Source organism: Trachypithecus francoisi, unplaced genomic scaffold (genome assembly GCF_009764315.1).
Source record: "Trachypithecus francoisi isolate TF-2019V2 unplaced genomic scaffold, Tfra_2.0 Lachesis_group8, whole genome shotgun sequence".
Classification (NCBI taxonomy): domain Eukaryota; kingdom Metazoa; phylum Chordata; class Mammalia; order Primates; family Cercopithecidae; genus Trachypithecus; species Trachypithecus francoisi.
In genome coordinates, this window is record NW_022681473.1 from 104658356 (window position 1) to 104680989 (window position 22634).

A 22634-nucleotide genomic window follows, 5' to 3' on the forward strand; every position below is an offset into this window, starting at 1 on the left:
CCAGGGTAGATGCAAAAAAATGGATTATTTTCTTTTTGTTATCAATCAATATTTGTTCAATAGCCACTATGTAACAGACACTGAAAAAAATCACAGCATATAAAGAGGTATTAGCAGATGTAGGGTGGTGAGTACAACTCACAGGGCTTGTCCTATCTAAGAAAAGCTTCTACTCAGCTCTGTGACCCAAGACAGGATTTGTTGCTTGTGTACCACTCACTTAGGGGTCTCTAGAGCAGCAACACATTAGCCTCAAGAGTTTAGCTTTGTCCAATCCCTTGACCCTTATTCTGGCTTTAGACAGACATTGCACTCAAGAAGAGGTTGGGAAAATTTCTAGAGGGTGCAGAGGGCCGATGAGGATGTGTCCACGTAACTCAAAGGTGCAGAATCCAGGTAAGCCCAATACTACAGGAACGAAAGGGTGGCAAGAGAGAGACAACTACCAAAAATCCTCTGTGACTTTCTGGATCACCTCTTTCTCTTGTCTTGCTCCACATTGTTCTGGAGTGCCCATTGTTTTCCAAGCTGTCCAGTGCCAAGCAAGGGACCACAGTACCATGATGAACCAGTAACTTCTGGAGAGCTGCAGGTAAACAATGTCTCACCTGCTGCATCGGATCTCAACAGAAGTACAGGTGTGGAGCAGGGAAGCATATTGACAGTCTACAGTACATGCCTAGAGATACGAGATTTAAGCACAGCCAGTAAAGGGGGTTGTTAATGTGCAGAGTTTTATGCTTTTGTTCTTGTTCAGCCACTTGGCATTGCAATAAGAACCTCTACCTGCTCCCACCCACTTCCCTTTCCCAGCATCTGGATTCTCGCTCCAGTAGTCACCCTGCACCCTTCTGTGACACATCTGCAGAGGGCAGGCCATGACCTTGGGTTTCTCCTGGCCTGCTCACCTTCCAACAAGCCAGAGGCAAACAATAGCTCCTGGGGCCCTGAATCTTACCCAAGGAAGGTGCCTGCCAGTCAGATCACCAACAGGGCTTTAGTACATAGGAGGCCCCATGATGGACATCAGGGATATCACTGTAAATGAGACTTAGGAGGGGTAGCTAAGAGACAGTGAGGGAGATAAGAAAGCCCAGATCCTAGGAGAGGTGAAACTAACTACCTTTGAATCCTACCATGAAACACTGCACCTTTCAGGCATTGCCTAATTTAGCCTTCAGCACAGCTCTGTGAGATAGAAACTGTTACCCCATTTCACAGATGAGAAAATTAAAGTGACTCATAGGGTGAAAATAATTTGTCCAAGGTCCTCTTTTCAGGATTCATCAGAGGCGATACTAGAAACCAAGCCCCTCTCTCTTTAGTAATGCTTTCACTACAAAGTCACTACACTTTATATGAACATCTACCAGTCTCTTAGACCCCAGCAAGTGAACCTACCCAAGAAATTCAGTAGAATGTGTATGGAAGGGGCAGTTCTGGTGGAATTTTCCTTTTCCTCATGGGAAGCCTCACTCAGTTAAATCCCTCAGTCACTGTGATTCTGTGCCTGGCTCTCTGGCTCACATGCAAAGAACATTCATCCCATGAGACTTTCACCCTGCATCTGCCCAGTCACCTTTGGGATCTGCCACCTCCCGCACACTGTGGAGCAGGCCCAGAGCAGCTACAATGAGCCCCAGCCCAGCCCGGAAGCTAAATCATCAGTGACCCAAGTCTTCTCAAACCTGAGAAGCTTACAGTTGGAAGGAGCCTTCAAGGTCATCTCATCCAATGCCACATCTCAGTTGGAGTCATCTCCGTACGGACCCCAACTGTCTCTCACTCTCCTTCTCCTCTTGAGAAGTTTCCCAACCTCTGCTCAATGGCCTACATCCAGTGATCAGGAACTTGCCCAGGCCACCCTTGGTCAGCTTTAGCTGGAGAAAGTTCTTTCTTGCGTGGAGCCCAAGGCTATCTATGTCCCTTATGGCTTCTACACATGTCCTATTTCTGCCCATTAGGAATATGGAAAACAAGCATGTCCTCTCTTCCACATACAGGCCCTCAGAAGATGGTTATGACACTCCCACCTGTCTTTTGGCCTCCAGACCAGACATCTACATTCTCTTCAACCATCTTCAACAAGAGATAGCATTTACCTCCCACCCCATTTTGATCGTTGCCACTGACAAGTTGTTCAGTGTACTGTACAAGAGGGTCATTATTTGCTACAGCTCTCTCCTCTTTCCTCTCTCTCCTGTCTTTCTTCTCTCTCCTCTCCTCTTCTTCCTCTCTCTCTCTCTCTCCTTCTCTTTCTCCCAGGTTCATCACAAAGAAAAAGTTAGACCAGGTGCTGTTAGCCTCGTTCCCAGGCACTCCCATGGGCTCTGGCAGCCAATTGTTAGTATCTCTATCAGGGGTGCAGCCAGGCCCCCACCACCACCTTGCAGAGACTTTTGCTACCAGCCATTGCTAGAGGAGATGGGCATGTACAAGCAGAACAGGTTACATTGCCAGGACTTGGCATGGGCTCAGAAACTTCAGAACTCTTTGGGTGTTGCTGTGGGACAATCTGCCCCTTCATTTCCACAGTACTACCTTCATCCACACACGATGGGCAGTCCAGGGCAAGTAACAACTTCCATGCCAACTGCCTCTACAGCTGGAAGTGTATACTTTATTTTCAAGGATATTCCCCTATTTCCTGCCATACGAGCTCTTCTATATTTTGGGGGGCTATAAGAGAAGCTGCAAAGACTTGGGCTAGAGGATGGGACAATATCCTGGACTACACGCTGGGATGCTGAGACTCATGGCAAAGTTATCTGAGGACATCTGTAGAAACTGTCCTTTGCCCAGAGATTAAGAGTGGCAGGAAACTTCATCACCCACACATTGTGGGAAACCCCTCAGATCTGAAGGGCACATCTTGAAGTTCAGCCTGAACCCACACATGTGGCTCATTCCTGCTCCCCACAGTTATACAATCAGTGTGCCTGACTACCCACGAGGCTGGAAGCACCAGAAGAACAAACTGTGCTCCTCCTGTAGCCTAGCTGTGACATCACACCAGTTCTGAGGATACATGCAGGGGACACCAGGGGCAGCTCTTGGGCAGGAGGGCCCTGGGACCGCTGCCTGCCTCACAAATTTTGTATGCCTTCTAAGACCTGTCCCCAAGGTCTTACAGTCAATTAAGGAACACATCACGCCCTGGTGGTGGAGAGTGCAGTCATACAACAGGCAACAGAGATGGGGTATAGGCCATCCAGGGAGTTAACTGCACAGGAAAGGCTAGAGGAGGAATCTTGTAGAGAAAGTGAACTCTCCCAGGAGGATATAAGTGGGTGGTCTGGTGGATCTCTGAAGCCAATACATCTGTTCTAGCAATTCCTCTGATGCTGCCTGGATAGGGCTGTAACAGCAAACACCCACCGGATGTTACCCTCACGTCCATGCTCCCACCTTCCCCACACCTCTAGCCCAGCCATCTCACCCCAGCTGCAGGCCTAGAGGCTGGGGAACGTTGTAAAAGGAGGACCAGCCCTCTTCATGAGCCTCAGTCTCCCTTTCTGCAGCTTTCCTTCCGTACTCCCAGGCTCGCCTCTCACTCTATCCTCCTGCTCATCCCCCATCTAAAAGCACTCACAAAGGGATCTGACAGAGCTCACTCACAGCTACACAGTGCCTTTTAAAACACAGGTGCATTCAACTAAGGGAATAAACATTCAACCTTGGAATCTTACACATCAAGACATGGGTAGGGTGGCCGGGTACAGTGGCTCACACCTATACTCCCAGCAATCTGGGAGGCCTAGGCAGGTGGATCATCCGAGGTCAGGAGTTCGAGACCAGCCTGGCCAACATGACAAAACCCCGTCTCTACTAAAAATACAAAAATTAGCCAGAAATGGTGGCGCGTGCCTGTAATCCCAGCTGCCCGGGAGGCTAAGGCAGGAGAATCACTGGAACCCAGGAGGCAGAGGCTGCAGTGAGCTGAGATCATGCCACTGCCCTCCAGCCTGGGCAACAGAGCACAACTCCATCTCAAAGAAAAAAAAAAAAAAAAAGACATGAGTAGGGAAAGTATTTGTGGTTCAGGAAGTGGGAGGAGATGCTTCCAAGATTCTACAGTCCCACTACCGGTGGGACCTCCCCTGGTTCCCATGAAGCTCTCTTCCGGGGCTGGGAATCTCGTCAAAACACAGCAGGCACCCACTGAGATCCCTTTTCCCTATTCACAGCGCAACTTGAGAGCCAGTATTCACAGTCAACCATAGATATCCCTGGCTAGATCCCACCCCAGCCAAACCACAGGTTCACCATGTGACCAGGGGAAGGCCTCTTCCCCTTCTTGGCTTGGTTTTCTCCTCAGTAAAATAAGGAGCTTGAACTAGATGATTCCTAAAGCCATTTCCTCTCTGCCCTTCTGGTCGCCTGGGTCTCTACGCCACAGCTGACACTCCCTTATTAGTAGGAAAGGTTGTCCTCATCTTCCCCCACACCATCTCTCCCTGGTGACCTACATTCCCGCCCTCAACAGAAAAGAAGATTCACAAAACATGTGCTTAAAGGCTCTGCCTTTTTTCAGGCCCTTTCTTTCCAGGCACTTGGGAGATACTGGTGGAACAAGAACTGGGAAGTAGGAAGAAAATCTCTTTAATATCACTAATAGATCAATTTGGTATTTTCCTCCTGGCATAGGATGAGGAGTGAGGAAAGGAAGTCCCAGAGGTTGAACTTGATGCCCTAACCCAATTAGATCCTAATTTGAACAAACATTCAGTCCTGAGTTGACTCCAGCACAAGATACATAGACAGAGAGAGGCCAGGGTCACGCTTCCTGTCTTGCCAGGCTGGGCTGCACCATCATTTCCCAAGAGGGTTGGCAAAGGGGTTCAAGCTTCAGACAAGGAGCTGGACTCACTCACCACTAAGACCTCTTTCAGTCCTGGAATCCTATGAGAGGTGGGGCCCAGATGGTCATTTCCCCAGGCCATTTTCTTGAAGTAGCTGCAATACCTGCCTTGTCTGTACCTGCTTGGAGACCTCTGCCAGCCAAGGGCCTAGTTTCCAAGGCTGGATGGTCATGTGGGTCACTGTCAGCATCACCACCACCCTCCACCACCCACCCCTGTGCACACACTGGCAGATTCCTATTTATGGACCTGGGAGAGGCAAGCAGATCAGGAAAGAGCCATTTCTATGCTAACTGCCCACATGTGGCCTGAGGGTTGAAAAATGAATCAGGGAAACTGCTCAGAAATCAGGAGAGCTGGAGTCCCTCAGCCCTGAAGACCGAGAAGAGCCTGGGCCACCTGGGTCTGACCTGCATTTGAGCCCTGGCCCCGGACGCTGAGGGCCCATCCAGGCTGCCAGCCCTGGAAGCCAGCAGCCACTGTGACTGCACTTGGAACACTGCTGTGCCCAAGATCAGAAAAGCACTTGACCCCCTTAGCACCGTCACAGCGGCACACAGCCAGCCTGCCCTTGCCTTCTCCTTGTCAAAACTGACTCTCCTAGAGGAGAAAGGCATGCCCAATGGAAGAAGAAAACCCAGGACTCCACAGACAGGGCTCTTCCAACTATGCCACCATATCACCCAGGTTATGCCCCTCTCTAGGCCTCAGTTGCCCCATGAGGGGGTTAACCTATACAACCCCAAAGCTCTTTCAACAGGATGTCATCCTAGCAGGCGATCCGATAGGCTCATTTACCAACCCCAAAGCTCTTTCAACAGGATGTCGTCCTAGCAGGCGATCCGATAGGCTCATTTACAATGAGGTACACCTCAGCGATAAAGCTGAAGCATTACCTCTCCAAACTCAGCTCTCTTCTAACAGGGAGAAGGAACTCTACCAGAAGCATTAAGGGACAATGACAAACTTCAGGTGGAAGCTTGATCCAGCTGGTGTACCCTCTTGAGACAGAGAAAAGAGGTGAGAGACGTCTTCTGATAAGGGTGAAAGGTTTGACCTGGAGTAGAAATTGCAACCTCACAATTTGGCTGAGTCTCTCTCCAGAACAGTCAGGAAGACAGAGGCAGTCATTGGTCTTGGCCCCAATACTCCTATGGACAAGTTCAGGAAGGGGCAGGTGTCCCCAGATGCCCCCACTGCCCACTGAGCATCAGCCCTGCTGCTGGACTGTCCACTGGGGACAAAGGGGCTGGCTACTCCTTGCCAATGCCACGGCTGTGGGGCTGAGAGGTCCTACAAATCACACTCTGTATACAAGAGACACTGGTTTAAAATAAACACCAAGGGCAGACTTACAGGATGGAAGTTAAAAACAGTATCTGTAACCCAGAGGAAGGGGCTGGCATAAGTGGGGGGAAGCAAAACCTACCCATTTGCTTCAGTGATTAGGAAAAAGGAGCTTGGGTTGATTACATGTGGCATACGAATATCTGGTCTTTTCCAATACTTCTGGCTAAACTACCTGGTGGCCCTGCCCAGCACCTAGTAAATCATACATGGACTTCCCTCTCTCCATCTCATCCTTGTTTCATGTTAATAACATCCAGCATTAAGTCATTATTCTAACCTATATGTCAGAGACCCCAAATTTTGTCCATACTTATTATCTCTTTTAAATATTTTTGCATTTTTGCATTTTACTAACAAGAAAATTAGGGCTCAGAAAGATTAAAAGACTTAAGTGAGATCAGGCATGCAACAACTGGATTTGAACCCAGGTCTCATCCAGACTTTACATCCAGAGCTCTTCCACTGCATCAGAGCTGCTGGGCTGAACCGGGAGCAAGGTGGAGAGTGCCCACTTGTCAGCAGGCCTCAGTCAACTCCCCCAGGCAGGAGGGCAGAAGGGCCAGCGCTGTTGGAGGCCCTGGAGCACGTGGCATGGCGGGGGAGTTTCCCCGCAAAATGGAGCAGGCAGCCAGCATGTTCATTACCCAACCTTATTCCATCTCATAATAAATGGAGCCCCGGAGGGCCAGGCATGATGGGGTGGGGTGAGATGGGGAGCGAAGACTATTACGGGATTTTAACCTTCGTCTTCTCTTTCCGGGCCTCTGGAACAGCTGTTCCACAAAATGGATCTGTGCAGACAATCATTTTTGCTGCATTACTTAATACACAGTTGCTCTCGGCAAGAGATATAATTGACTTGCTTAACTAATCAATCTTTCTATAAGCATAGCTGCTTTTCCTCTCCCACTGGGGGAGGAAAGCAGGGGGAGAGGGAGAAAAAGAGAAATTGCAAGGAGCAACCTCTGGCATGAATTACCGTGCTCTAACACCCAGCTGAGCTTTCCGAGCTGGGGGGCAAACATTACTATAAAGCATTCGCATCAAGGTTTCTTCTTGGACCAGATGTGGTCTGTGATGGCCTGGGGTGAGCAGTCACCCAGCATGAAATAGGGGCACAAGGGCCAACAGAGGTCAAAGTGGGCTGTGGCCCAAACAATTCAAAAATCACTTTGGGTTGTCTTTGGAGTGACTTGTATATTTGGTAAGATGAATGTGTTGGATGACCAGGAACATCACAACTGTCAAGTCGTGAAGCCACGGGCAAAACCTCACTTGGGCTGAGCAACAAAATATCCACCTTCCCCCATATTTCACCCCAACCCCCACCCGCGTCACAGCTCAGTTTCCCCATTTCTCCTCTTCTAGGGGATGAGCAGCATCAGTGTAACCCAGGAAACCCCTCCAAAGCAAAGGCCTCACCCCCTTCACAGATCAGTTTCCTCATTTCTCCTCTTCTAGGGGATGACCAGTGTCAGGATCACCCAGGAAATCCCTCCAAAGCCAAAGCCTGTCTCTAACATATTCTGTGTCTGACTCACCCCTTCTGTCCATTCCAAAGAGGAAACTTAACATTCCTTTCTTTCTATCTCTAATCTCCATTGCCCTCCACACCTACACACACAGGCTCCCAGGGGCACTGTTGAATGTGGGGTTATCATTCTAAATGCAGAGGAAATAAAGCCAGAGAATGAGTCACAAAGTAGAGAGGATGACTGAGTTAAAATGATGATGGTACCCAAATAGCTAGATGATCAAATCAAAAATGCCCCTCAGGGCCCATTCCCCACACGCTCCCAGCACTCCTGACTTCAGATGGCATCATTGTCTTTGTGCATCTCCCCAACTCCGGGGGGAGCTTTGTGAAAGCAAGGATTTTGACTTGAACATCTGTGCTTGCTCAGTGCCTAGCACTCTGCCTGAAATATAGTTAGGCATTCAATGTAGGATTAATATAGAATTACGAAGACAAAAATCACAAACATTTGTATTTCAAAAGAATGATTTCCTGCCACCCAGTGGGAAATCTTTCTCTAGAGAAGAGACACAAGGCTCATCTTATGTCTCATTCAACATTTTTACCAATGGCATGGATGAAGTTTGAGAAAGGATGATTACCTAATCTGCATATGATAAACTTTGGAGAAATTAATTGCATGGAAGACTAAGACTTTCACTATTTCAGCAGGCTAGAATATGAGCCAAAATCACACAGATGAAATCTAGTAGCATGAAGTATGAAGTCCTACATTTAGGTTCAAAGAATCAACTGGACAAGTTCAAGATAAAGGAGTTCTAGCTTGGCAGAGATCTATGAGAAAAAGATCTTGAGGTCTGAGCTGACCACAAGCTCAATATTGTGGTACAGCTACTGAGAAGAGAAAGAAGTCTGAAAAGGGTACAATTAGAAGGAAGAAAAAAACAGCCTGTCTATATTCCACCTTGGTTGGGCCCATCTGGACCCCTGGGTTATGCTCTATCTCGTTTTAAAACAGAGGAGAGTGACCAGGATACCTAGGGTTTAGAAAGAGCGGCAAAGATTCAAAGTGTTCCACTGAGAACAACTGACAGTTTCAAATATGAGACAGACTGCCACTTGAAGAGAGGGAAGCTGAGACCTACCTGGCAGTTCAGAGGTTTAAAAGGTGTGCTTAGGAGCCAGGGTGCCTGCGTTCAAATCTCAGCTCTGCCATTTACTAGAAGGGTGACCTATGACACGTTTCTTGACTTCTCTGTACCCCATTTTCCTCATCTATAAAATAGCTGTAATGCTTCTTACTTCCTAGGTTAAATGAGTTAACATATGCAAGGCTCTTCAAACAAAGAGAGGCACAAAGTAAACACCCACTGAATGATGGTTATGACTAGGCTGTGACTCTACAAGGCTGAGCAGGATGGAAGTGTAGAAGTTCCCAGAAGGCTTGTTTCAACGAAGCAAACTTCCTAACAATGAGAACTGCTGTCTGCATGGGATGGGAAGCCTGTGAGGTAGACAGCTGCTGGTCACTGGACCTGTCAAACAAGCTGGTTACTGTGGGTAGGGCCTCTGCCCTGGGTGAAAGCCTGGACAAGATTTCACATAAGGTCTCTTTCAACTCTAAGATTCTTGAGGTCTCCAGGAAATCTCCTTCTCTTCCTTACCCTTTTGGGGACCTAGTCAATGTATTCCTTTTATATGAGAAATATAAGAATAGAGCATCAATGGGATTTCATAGTCTGCAGAGGGACCTTTGAGCCCCCACATCCATCCATTGGAACAGATGATGCCTCACCCCAGCAGAGCCTACAGTAAGAGTCGAGTCAGACTGATGCTCCAAGTGCTCCCCTAAGAGGGAAGTGGCACCTTCCTGGTGAGCACCTGAACCCCACAGAATGGTCTTGGCCCCCCAGCAATAAGCGAGAACCAGAAAAGGCCAGGTACCTGGGGAACAGCAAGGGGGGACAGAAATGAGATTTAATTACAAGAGCCACCAGGCTTGCTCCCCTGGGAACAGAGGCTTCACAGTCATGTCCAAGGGTGACATTTCAGCAGATCCAGGGAAAAGGGCTTGCTTTCTCTTCATGTCTCTGCCTCCCAGAGCAGACAGCTGCCAAAATTATTTCAGCAGAGAGGCTGCTTTGGCATGGCAGAGGTCCCATTAAGACTCTACTAGTGGGATGGGGGCGGTGGGAGGGTGTGGTCAGATGTCCTGGTGGCAGCAGTGAAGTTTTGTGCTAAGGAAACGCTACCTTGGATCCCACTCTGCATGGGCCTTGGCTTAGAATTAATAATAATGATTTTACCACTCTCTCCCAGGCTGACCTTGAACCAAGTTGTTTCATCTGTTTGAGACTCAGCTTCCATATCTATACATGAAGGCCTGTTCTGGTCACCCTCAAATGCCTCTTCCTGTTCAAACACAGTTTACCAAGAAACCTCACGTCCTTGGGTTAACTCTCCCCACAGCCCAATGAGGCAGACAGGCCAGACTGTAGAGCTTACAGAAGGGGAAACTTGAACACGGGTAAGGCACTTGACTAAATGCCCAGATCTAGGAAGCCAAAGAAGCGAGACTAGAGCCCAAGTCTGTTGGACCCCCAAAATGGGGCGTTTTTCTGCCACTACTTGCCCCTTCCTCACCTCATCTAGGGCACCCTGCCCTCATGTCCCTGCCTCAAGTCCTATGCAGTCTCCTCTCTGATAAAAGTGTTATCCTACTCACAGTTAGCGGGGCAGGGGCAAGGAAGGGGACAGAGACTGCTGAGGGTCACAGCCAATCCCTCTAGTTCTTCAGACAGCAGCTGGAATATATCCTCCCTGAGAGGCAGCCTCCTGGCCCCCTTAAGAAGATCGATCAGAGTTTGATGCTGTGAGCGCACAGCCTTGTTTTGGCACATTAGCCACGAGCCTTTCTCGGCAAATGGATGTGATTTTTATGGCATTGTTTATGGAGCTGAATTTTCAGATTGATCATCTTTTTTCTTTCCCAGGGCTCTTCTGGGAAGGAACAGAAACACAGCAGTTCCCCTCCCCCTGGGGGTGGGACTGCTCCCTGCACCTCCGAGACAGGCAATGGCTCAGGTCCCTCCCCACAGTGAGCTCCTCCACGGTTCCTCGGGAATGCCCAGGTAGAGCCTCAGAGCCTCAGATGCCTCCCAATCCTCATCCAATTACTCCCCTGAAACTTAGAAGCCCGTGATCAGGAAAAACAAGACCACACAAATAAAAGCAAACAAAACAAACAAAAGAACATCCAGTCCCTGGGTTATTTCATGTTGGCTGGGTCATCTGGGGCGTCTGCTATTCCGATCCTCCACGGAGCCATTTATCTCCTGGTAATCTCTGAGCAGGGGTCTTCCCATCAAACAAACAGGTGCCAGCTCCCTTCTCTTTATTCACTAACAGAGCAACAACAAGCTTCCTCCTCCCCTCCGCCAGCCCCGATTCTCACATAAGGGGCTGCAATCCCCCCTTCAGGCTATATTTGAAAAGGGGTGCCTATTATTCACACCTCAACCTGAGGCCCCCAGCATCTGGCCATCTGCTATTCCTTGGTAAGACACAGTGTGCCATCATCCCCAGCAGAACCCCACTCTCATCCCAAACCACTAATCCCCCTTGGGGGCTCGGAGAGTGACAGTGGACCTGAGAAACCACACAGTCCAACTGCCACCAATAACTACCTAGACTAGTGTATCTGCATCCTCTCCCAAACCTTGGCTCTCCATTTACATACAACAAGGAAGTGTTCTGAGGTCCAACATACTTTCCTCCTTTTACGGATTCTTGAAGCCTATTAATACCTGAAAGGCAACCAAAGTCCTACAGGGAAGCAGCATCTTCTACTGTGTTTAACCCAGGGTTCTCCAAGCTTATTTCACCATGAATTCTTTTCTTTTTATAATGATTGCCATTTTGGAACAAACTTTCCATGGAATAATTTGGAAACTCTGGACTAGCTGATTCTCTGAGTGCCTTGCAAACCCTGACAGCTTATGATTCTATAATCTAAACCTCTGCAACACCATTGAACAGAGCCAAAGATAAGTACACAGCCTCTCTGGGTCCCTAAGGCATGCCTCTATGGTCAATCAAGCCCTGCCTGTGGGACTACTGAAGTTCTCTTCATTGCTGTTACCTACCAAAAGGGGAAAGGTTTCAAGGTCTGTGTCCCCAAATCTCAACTCTACCATTAATCTTCATACCCACTGCTCCTACAGCAGCACAACTACAATGGGCTCTTATGAGATGGATTTCAGTTGTATCTCTGCCACTTACAGGCCATGGGGTCTCTCTTGGGCAAGTCATTGAAGTCCTCTGAGCCTTAGGGTGGTAAGCATAATTCTAAGATGGCTCCCAAGCTCTCCACTCCAGGTGTACCTCACTACGCAATACCCTCCCCTTGAGCGTAGGGTATCACTCACATGATTAGATTACCAATCAGTTGACTTTGTGTTAATCAAAAGGGAAGTGATCTTGGGTGGGCCTGACCTAATCAGGTGAGCGCTTTCTAAAAAGGTAGTCAGACCCAGCAATTCCATAACTTGGTATCTACCCAAAGGAAAATAAATCATACTGCCAAAAAGACACCTCACTCACATGTTTATCACAGCACTAGTCACAATAGCAAAGACATGGAACCAACCTAGGTGCCCAATAAGGGTGGGTTGAATAAAGGAAATATGGTACATATACACTGTGGAATACTGTATAGCCATAAAAAGAATAAAATCATGTTCTTTGCAGCAAGATGGATGTAGCTGGAGGTCATTATCCTAAGTGAATTTTTGTAGAAGTCAAAAACTAAATACCACATGTTCCCACTTGTTAGCAGGAGCTACACACGGACATAAAGATGGGAACAATAGATACTGGGGACTCCAATAGATACTGGGAATTCCACAGTGAGGGAAGGTAGGAAGGGGACCATGGATTGCAAAACTGTCTACTGGGTACTATGTTCACTATTTGTGTGACAAATTCAGCTGAAGCCTAAACCTCAGCATCACACAATATATTTACGTAACAAACCTGCATGTGTACCCCGAATCTAGAATAAAATAAGATTTAAAATTTCTAAACTGCCCAATTACTATATTTGCACATCGATTTATGCAAACCTAGATGATTTTAAATTTTTTTACTTAAAAAAATTAAAAGGTGGTCAGAGCCCAGCAATCCCACTACTGGGTATATATCCAAAGGAATATCAATCATTCTATTATAAAGATACATGCATTCATATGTTCATTGCAGCACTATTCACAATAGCAAAGACATGGAATCAACTCAAATGCCCATCAATGATAGGCTGGATAAAGAAAATGTGGTACATATACACTATGGAATACTATGCAGCAATGAAAAGGAACAAGATTATGTCCTTTGCAGGGACATGGATGGAGCTAGAAGCCATTATCCTTTACAAACTAACACAGGAACAGAAAACCAAACACCACATGTTCTAACTCACAAGTGGGAGCTGAACAATGAGAACACATGGACACAGGGAGGGAAACAACACACACTGGGGCCTGTGGGTTGGGGGGAGGGGGAGGGAGAGCATCAGGAAAAATAGTTAATGTGTGATGGGCTTAATACTACTTAGGTGATGGGTTAATAGGTGCAGCAAACCACCATGGCACACGTTTACATATGTAACAAACCTGCGCATATTGCACACGTGCCCCGGAAGTTAAAATGAAATGAAATAAAATAATTGTTTTAAGTCTACAGCAAATATTATACTTAGTGGTAATAGGCTGAAAATTTTCCTATTGAGGTTAAGAAGCTGTACTGCCAATCCTAGCTACTAACATAATCTTGAAAAAAGAAGTAATGATAATGATCAGAAATGAAGAAATAAAAGTTTCATTATCCCAAAAAAGGAAAAAAAAAAAAAACAAAAAGGTGGTCAGAGAATGCTCCCAACCCCCCACCCCGTGTGCCTCAGCACACTGAGTTGCCTATGGATGGAATCACTGGGCTGGGAGTTGAGGGTGGCCTTCAGTTCTAAGAGCAACCTCAAACCAATAACCAGCAAAAAATAGGGACAACTGCAGCAGCAAAGTGAATTCTGCTAACAACCCAGATGAGCTTAGGAAGGGACCCTCAGTCTCAGTGAGATCACAGCTCTGGCTAACACCTTGCTTTCATCCTGGTGAGACTCTGAGCAAAGAACCCAGCTACACCATGCCTGGACTTCTGACCCACAGAAGCTGTGAGATAATAAACAAGCATTGTTTAAAGCCAGTAAGTTTCACAATTTGTTATGCGGCAAGAGAAAATAAACATACTCTGTTCTGCACGGTGGGGATAACACCTTCCTTGTAAATACTTGTGAGGATCCAACGGCGTGGTGTCTGTTACATGCTCAGCACAGAGCCCAGCACATACTAGATGCTCAATCGTCATTTTAAAACAAAGATAGTAACAATATCTACTATTTGAGATTGTTGTGAGGATGAAAGGCAAAAATGCATGTAAAAATGTTCAAAAACATTCATCCCCACAAAGATGACAAGTATGATTGAAGCACAGGACAGGCCACCAGAGGTGACAGCAAAGTTATATAAGATCAAATGTTCCTTTCCAGCCACAGCCTTCCTCCTGCCCAGGAGGACCTTGAGCTCCCTCTCACAACACACTTGATTGCCACCCGCCACTGCCAGATGCCTTCTAGGAGCCTGATCACTTCTACTCTTTTGCACATCTTTTTCTCACTCTCTTTCAGGACTGTCCCTGGGTGTGCCTTGAGATTAAGGTGGGCTGATGGGAATTTCCCGCTTGTGAAAAAAGAAACCTCTCAACCATAGATTAACAAATTTAACCTCCTGGAAGTAAGAAGGTCTTACCAAGTTTCCAAATTCTACTCACCAGAAGGTCAATGGCCAGGCTCGTTGACAGTTAATCATGATTTTGTTCCATTGCAAGAATTTATTGTGTGCCAACCACACGTTGAGCCTGTGATAGGTGTTGAGAATCAGACAGCAGCCCTGGACACAAGAAGCTCCCAGTGTGTTACGGGTGCAAACAGGTAATGACAGTGATAAAATTTCCATCAGGGATCCAGCCTTGCATTGGAATCCCACAGACCTATTTAGCTGTGCATATCAAAGGAGAGACAATGACTATTTCTTTGGGGCTGACATCGGACGCCCAGTTATATAAGATTTTCAAGCAGTTCATTATCAAGACTGCCTGCTAATTCTAAGGAAGCAACCACCCAGTTAGGGGAAGAACACACCCTGAATGGAGACAGAGTACCTGAATCAGGTGTACCTGTGGATCCAAGGAGGAGAAAGTCAGCAGGAAGAAAATACTGAGAGTCACACTGTGTGAGCATTCACCATCTCCTACCCATGGCAAAAAATAAAGAGGAAAAAACTTGTGTGGAAGTCTCAGAGAGGGACATTCTGGCAAATTTATTCAAAAGACCAAGGGACTGCTAAGTACCTGGACATTCCAGACTACAAATGCAGGGCAGGGAGTGCGGGGCATGGGGCAGGTTGCAATTTTAAGTAAGTGGTTAGTGTGGTCTCACCAAGAAAGTGAGACTTGGCCGGGCGCAGTGGCTCACAACCGTAATGCCAGCACTTTGGGAGGCTGAGGTGAGCAGATCACCTGAGGTCAGGAGTTCAAGACCAGCCTGGCTAACATGGTGAAACCCCATCTCTACAAAAATACAAAAATTAGCTGGATATGATGGTGGGTGCCTGTAATCCCAGCTACTCAGGAGGCTGAGGCAGGAGAATTGCTGAACTTGGGAGAAAAAGGTTGCAGTGAGTCAAGATTGCACCATTGCACTCCAGCATGGGTGACAGAGTGAGACTATCTTAAAAAAAAAAAAAAAGAAGAAAGTGAGACTTGAACAAAGACTTGAAGGAAATGTGAGTGTGCCAAGAAGATACCTTGAAAAAGAGTTTTTCAGCCAAGGAAATAGCTTGAACGAAGGCCCCAGGGCAGAATGTCATCTGGGAGCAGCAAGGAGGTCAGTGAAGCTAAAGTAGAGTAAGCCACAGTGAGGGTAGTAGCACGTAAGGTAAAAGCAGGGAGAAGGGAGGGCTTCAGCTTTCACTCCAAGGGGAATACGGAGCCACTGCAGAGTTTTGAGCAGGGGAGCGATGTGATCTTTCTTAGGCTTTAAAAAGATCCTTGTGGTTGTCATAATGGTGATATGGTTTGGCTGAGTCCCCACCCAAATCTTACCTTGAATTGTAATAATCTCCATGTGTCAAGGGCAGAACCAGGTAGAGATAATTGAATCATGGGGGCAGATTCCCCCATACTGTTCTCGTGGTAGTGAATAAGTCTCATGAGATCTGATGGTTTTATAAATGGGGGTTCCCCTGCACAAACTCTCTCTTGCCTGCCGTCATGTAAGATGTGACTTTGCCCCTCCTTGCCTTCCATCATGATCGTGAGGCCTCCGCAGTCATGTGGAATTGTGAGTCAATTAAACCTCTTTCCTTATAAATTACCCAGTCTCAGGTATGTCTTATTAGCAGCGTGAGAACAGACTAATACAAATGGGAATGAGAGGAAGAGTAGAGTCAGGGAGACCCTATTAAGAGGGTAATACAGTGACTCAGGTGTGAGATGAAGGTGGCTCCAACCAGAGTGGGAGGAGCGGAAGTATGAGAATTGGTCAGATTCCATATATATTATATATATATATATTTTTTTTTTTTTTTTTTTTTTTTTTTAACGTAGAGCCAAAAGTAGAATATTTCCTGGTAAACTGGATGAAGTGTATGAGAGAAAGGAGACAAAGATGACTACATTTTTTGACCTAAGGAGCAACTAGAAGGTTGGAGTTGTCGTCAGCAGAGATAGAAAAGGCCATAGCTAGAGCAGATTTGGAATGGGTTTGCGGGGGAGCGGGTCAACGGTTCTGTTTGGGGCAGGTTGAGCCTGAGAAGTCTATCAGAATTCAGGCAAATGCAGGAAGGTTGTGCACTTCTAAATAGGTCAGAGAAGGCTTACTGAAGCTATTGGATATGCAAATCTCAAGTTCAGGAGAGAGGTAAACATTGCGGTCATCAGTATACAGCTGATATTTCAAGTCACAAGACTCCGTGAGATCATATAGAGAAGATCACCAAAGCCACCATTAGGAGGCCTAACAAGAGATGAGAAAGCAAAGGAGGTGAGGGAGAATCATCTGGGCAGATCATCTGGGAGAGCAGGTGGCACCACCTGAATCAAAACATTGCTGATAGGTCCAGCAAGATGCAGGCTGAACACTGCCCACTAGATCTAGCCATGAGGGGGTCACTGGTGACCTTGACAAGAATGGTTTCAGCACAGTGGTGGGGAGAAGACCTACTGGCTGGTGCCAACTCTTTTGAGGACTTTTGCTGAAATAAGAAGCAAAGATATGGCAGGAGATTAAAAGAGAAATGGGATCAAGAGAAGGATTTTCTTCCCATTGGAGCATAATAGCAGCAGGTTTATATCAGACTGAAATGGTCTCATATGGTGCTAAAAGTTGATGATATATAAGAGAGGAAAGAACCACTGGAAGTGAAAGCCGGGGGGGAATGCACACACTGGGGGAGGAGTTGGCTTTAGAAAGCAGCACGGACTGTTCATCCACAGTATCATGAGGGAAGCGCAGCGCATGAATGGACAGATGCTGGTAGTTGGTAGATGCAGTGGTAGAAGTTTGTGGACGTCCTCCTTTGACTGTTTCCATTTTCTCAATGAAGTAGGAAGCATAGGAGAGGTGTCCTATGAGAAACCTTAGGGCATGCTGCCATCATTGACAGGGTGTTCACACATATATTTATCAAGTTTTGCTCCCTGCCACGTACTTAGCTCTTGACACGCAGCATCTTCACAACAATCTCCAGATTTTAGTCATTATATACCCTTTAAAGATGGAGAAATGAAGCTCCAATGATTAAGCAAATTGCCCTTGATCATCTGGCTGATAAGGCTAGAACCAGGATTCAAACACCAGCCTGACTCACTGCAAAGCCTGTGCTCTTAGCTGGGGTGGGAGTGGAGGGCAGAAGCAAGGGAGGTGCGTGGAGAGAAGAAACTTGCCCTGCCCCAAGGTGGTCATGGGCCAGAAGGAGGGGACTGGCTTGACTGCCTCAAAGACCTGTGAATGAATGACTTAGTCAGTGAGTTGCTCAGATGTTCCCCACACCTGCCAGGTCCCTTTTGGGGGCTCTCACCATGTTTTACACATATCTTAATTAAATACAGCACTTCTCATGGTCTATTAGACTCCGTTACCGTGTGCCTCAGCCTTCCCTCAACCATGTCAGCCAGATGCAGGATATCTGAGAAACAAGGGTATTTCTGCATTCATTTACTGTTGTTGCTAAATCAAATCACCACCAACTTAGTAGCTTGGAACAACACAAACGTATTCTTTTCTTTTTTTTTTTCTTGAGATGGAGTTTTGTTCTTGTTGCCCAGGCTGGAGTGCAGTGGCATTATCTCGGTTCACCACAACCTCCACCTCCCAGGTTCAAGCAATCCTCCTGCCTCAGCCTCCGGAGTAACTGGGATTACAGGCATGCGCCATCATGCCCGGCTAATTTTTGCATTTTTTAGTAGAGATGGGGTTTCACCATGTTGGTCAGGTGATCCACTCACCTTGGCCTCCCAAAGTGTTGGGATTACAGGTGTGAGCCACTGCGCCTGGCCACAAATGTATTATCTTACAGTTATGGAGGTCAGAAGTCTGACACAAGTCTTACTGTCTAAAATCAAGGTGTTGGTAGGGCTTTGTTCCCTTCCAGAGGCTCCAGGGAAGAACCTATTTCCTTACCTTTTCCTACTTCCAGAGGCTGCCTGCATCCCTTGGCTCATGGCCCCTTCCTCCGTCTTCAGAGTAAGCAATGCAGGTTGAGTCCCTTTTGCATGGAACCTCTCTGACCTCTTCTACCTCCTTCTTCTTTTTTTAAGGATCCTTATAATTACATTGGGCCCAACCAGATAATCCCTTCATTATGCTCACAGGTTTGGAAGAGAGACAAAAGGGTTGATATTATTCTGCCTTCCAAAATGAGTCTAAATATGTAACTCATAGCCTGCACAAGTCACACCTCCAGTGCACTAATTTGCAAGTCCTTATTGTCTTCATTCATTCATCCTGGAGTCTGAGCTTCAGGAACCAGCCTTGGTCTGGAAGACGTTTTCCCGCCTCCCCTACAATGTTTATTTTATTTTGTAGGTGTGTTATTTTGCCCAGAAAGCTTGCAGAATGTCTGAAATGAAAAAGGATTTTGCGTCTAAACCACTGTGTGCTCCAGGAGGAGTGGGAGGTGCAGGAGGGTGTGGGGAGTGGGATGGGGTGGAGACGGGACTGGTCCCCTACATTTTCCTAGCATCTTCTCCACTCCTTCCCTGGCCAGGATATAACAGATGTGTGGGGTGAGCCCTAGTAGGTTGTGGGGATTTTCCTGACAAACTTTGTTAGAGGTCTATTTAAATCATTCTAATTACTCCAGAAACACCCCATTAAGTTTCCCAGTGAGGGATGCCCAGGAAAAGGGCGAGGAGAATTAAGGAGAGGCTGAACGAGAAAAACTGCCACAGACCTGCCATTCAGCTCCTGCAGCCCGATGTGCAGTTTGTTTAAAACACGGAGGCAAGGGAGGGAGCCAAGGACAAAAGAGAAAATAAGCAGATAGTGTCAGGTCCTGCCATTAGAAATGCAAAATTCATTAGACAAACATTGATTGCAAAGAATTGATTTTGTAGTGATTTGATTGTCAGGCATACACTACATCCAAGAAAATTTTCCATTATAATTCAGAATTTGTTTAAAAAAAAAAAAAAAAAAAGCAAAGACAGGAAGGCAGTGGAGCAAGGACATGCTGTGGCAAATGCCTGCTGTCGGGGACCCACCCCTGGCCTGGGAGCTGCCCTGCGAGATGACCCTATTATTACACCAGGGAACTAGTGATCTGCCTGTTGCTGCCACGGGACATATAGTCTGTGTACTCTGCAAAGAGGCATAGACCCCTGGGACATGACCCCATTGTATGGGCTGGTTGGGACAGTTTCTATGTTGCTTCCAGTTTCTATGTTGCTTCCATCTCCCAGGTGGAGAGACCACACTCCAGCCGAGGTACCCCTCTATTGTTCCTCCCTCTTCCCCTGAAGAGCGATTGCACAGCTGAGTCTGGGGCCAGATAAAGAACAGGGGCTTCTGATGATAAGGATGCCCAACTGAATGCCGCCCTGGCCTAGCAGCCCGTTCCTCAGAGAGCTTTGCTAAGCTTCACTCCCTCTCACTGCACACCCTGCCTGTGGTCCTGGAGCTTCTCCCCTCTTCTCTCTCATCCTACTGCTACTTCTTACTCCTCTAGGTCCCTGGGAAAGCCAGGTCCTTTCTGTTTGGGATCCCGGTGTATTCCTTCTGGCTTCTGGTCTTGACTTCACCTTTCTCACCAACATGGATTTACTAGAAAAAATCTTGACATTTCTCTGTCCCATCTTTTCAGCCCTTGACAAAAACCAGACCCCTCAGCTGATTCTGAAAATGGCTTACTATCCACTGGAATCACTTGGATGTTTTCTAGCTTATTATGGAGCGATTTATTCCAGCAGGCTGTGTCCCCATCCTTGCACATGAGTTCTGCCATCATCCACCCTCCTGCCTCCTGTCCCTTTTCTTACCTGAAACTCTTTCCTCTTGCCTCTCTTTTACCAAACACCAAACACTAGCTTTTCCCAGCCCTGCTCCATTAATCCCCTGGACAACTGGCCGAGTGTAGGATCTTCTCCATCAGTCAGGGCTTGAACATCATCTCCCTTTACAAGATTTCCTGACCTCTTATCTTAGATCCTCCTCTGTAAAATGAGGTGATGATAACAACTTGCCTATTCACCACAGAGGATCAGATATAATCACACCATGTAAGTGCTTTGCAAACTGAAAGGGCTACTCAAATGTAAGCTGCGTTATGTCTCCAATTCAGGGATTCACAATATAATTTGCGTTTTGAAAGCAATCCTTAGTTATTAAATATTTAAGAAATACTTTTGGCCAGTGATTCTCACCCCTAGATGAAAAATAGTGATTCCATTGTTCTGGGTTGAGACTTGAGCAAAGGATTTTTGAAAGTCCCCAGGTAATGCAAATTTTCAGCCAGGGTTGAGAACCAATGATTTGTACTTGACTTTCACATTTTTATGGAGCCATCAGCTATCTATCCCCTTGGCCAGGAATAAACTCCCCTTCACCTACTTTCCTTCCTCATTTTTTTCACCCAAAGTGGGTCTTTGGGAAGAGAAGTGTAAAGGAGATGAGTCCTAGAATTTGGGAGACTGAAGACGGACCTTGGGAAGATAATCCACCCCCCTCTGAAGTCTCATTTCCTAGGGGCCACTCACAGAGGAAGAAGCTCTCCTCCTCCTTCTAACAGCAACACAGCTGCAGGGAGGCACCAACTAAGCCCCTGCTTCCTGTTTCCTCTTTTAGACATCTTGCCTGCCTCACCCTTGTCCTGGCCCTGCCTCTTCCTCTTTCTAATATTCAAATCTGACTCTAGTGTTGACTTTATTCAGTCATCTATGCGTCAGACCCAACCTTTGCTAACAGGTGGCGACCTCTTTCATCAAATATAAGGTGCCATCATTTGTAAAATGCATCATCACGCTATGTATCACTAAGAAAGAAAAGCATGTTGTCAAATAAACTGTGAGATGGCATTGATAGTAAGATGCATTTCGACTTCAGGGATGCTAAAATGTGAACCAATGTAGAATTGATGAAACACAAATTCCACTCACTGATTCCACTTCTTGTCCCCCAAACTCTTGTCTCCCATCATGTATCTGATGTTCATCAGCTGCTTCTCTGAGGCTGACCCACCTCAGGCCTCTAGTTTCCCCTCACTCTGAAATTCCTGACTCCCTCTAGCTGTTGGCTAAAAAGAGAAGAAGAAAAGTATTCCTGCTCTCAACCCCTCAACCTTCTCCATACTGAAGAGCTGGTCTGGTGAAAACCTTGAAACCAGGGAAGGCTGGGTCCAAGGGCCCAAGGGGTCAAAGGGTGTGGGGGAATATTTGCAAAGGCAACGGTCCTTTGTCCCAGACAAAGCCCCATTGGAGCAGCCTTTGTCTCCAGCATGATGCACTGGCAGGAGCCACCACCACTCAGGCAGTATTCACGGGAACATGCATACTAAATGCCAAACACTGAGCTGAATGCTGGGGGCACAACGATAGCTAAGACTTGCTGTCTGACCTCATGCATCCTATCTAAGTCTACACAGTTGCCAAGTCTAAACATGTGTAAGTTCTCTATGATGGGGCATGATCTAAATGAGGGAGCTGCTAACTCTGGTTGAGGCTGGGGTGAAGGTCAGGAAAGATGTCACAGGAGTGACAACAGGCTACGTCTAGAAATATAAAGAGAAAACTTAAAAGAAAACTAACAAGCCAAGAAGAGGGGGTATTCCCGGCATAGGGAAAAGCACAAACAAACCCAGGTATAGAAAGTCAACCATATTGAGGAGCTGCAATGGTCCCAGGTGCTGTCATGAGCGGTTGTATTGGGAAAACGGCAAGGGATACAATGGAGCCTGGTTGTGAACAACCTGAATGATACGCTACAGAGTTAAGACTCTGGCCCTTGCAACAGGGAGTCATGGAAGGTATTTGAGCAGAAGCGTAGCATGACTTCTATGCATGCATGTAGCCTACTTGGTGGCTTAGGACTTCTGTCAACTGAATACATCTTGGTGACCTTCTGACCCATGGCCTCCTCATATTACCATGTTGTTTCATAGGCTCTACCCCACCTCTGCTTCTGGAAGAGCTGAAATTCCAAGAATGTCACAGAAACCAACTTACAGGGCTTAGCTTGGGGGAAATCCTCAGAAGCACTTAATGAGATCATTAGCCTAACCCAGGTTGCAGTAATAGAACCTACTCCCTGCTGCAGCTCATGGGGCTGCGGTCTAGAAGACCTC

At 46.8% G+C, this 22634-nt stretch overlaps 1 long non-coding RNA gene across 1 annotated transcript in view; it reads right to left on the reverse strand.

Moving 5' to 3' along the window:
- The window catches only part of LOC117080756, a 114498-nt gene extending 98540 nt beyond the window's left edge, over positions 1–15958 (reverse strand). The window contains exons 1-2 of the long non-coding RNA XR_004435946.1: positions 15901–15958; positions 14569–14655 (exon numbers count right to left, since the gene is read on the reverse strand). This is a non-coding gene — a long non-coding RNA (uncharacterized LOC117080756). The remainder of the gene's footprint in view (positions 1–14568; positions 14656–15900) is intronic.
- Positions 15959–22634: the final 6676 nt, after the last annotated feature.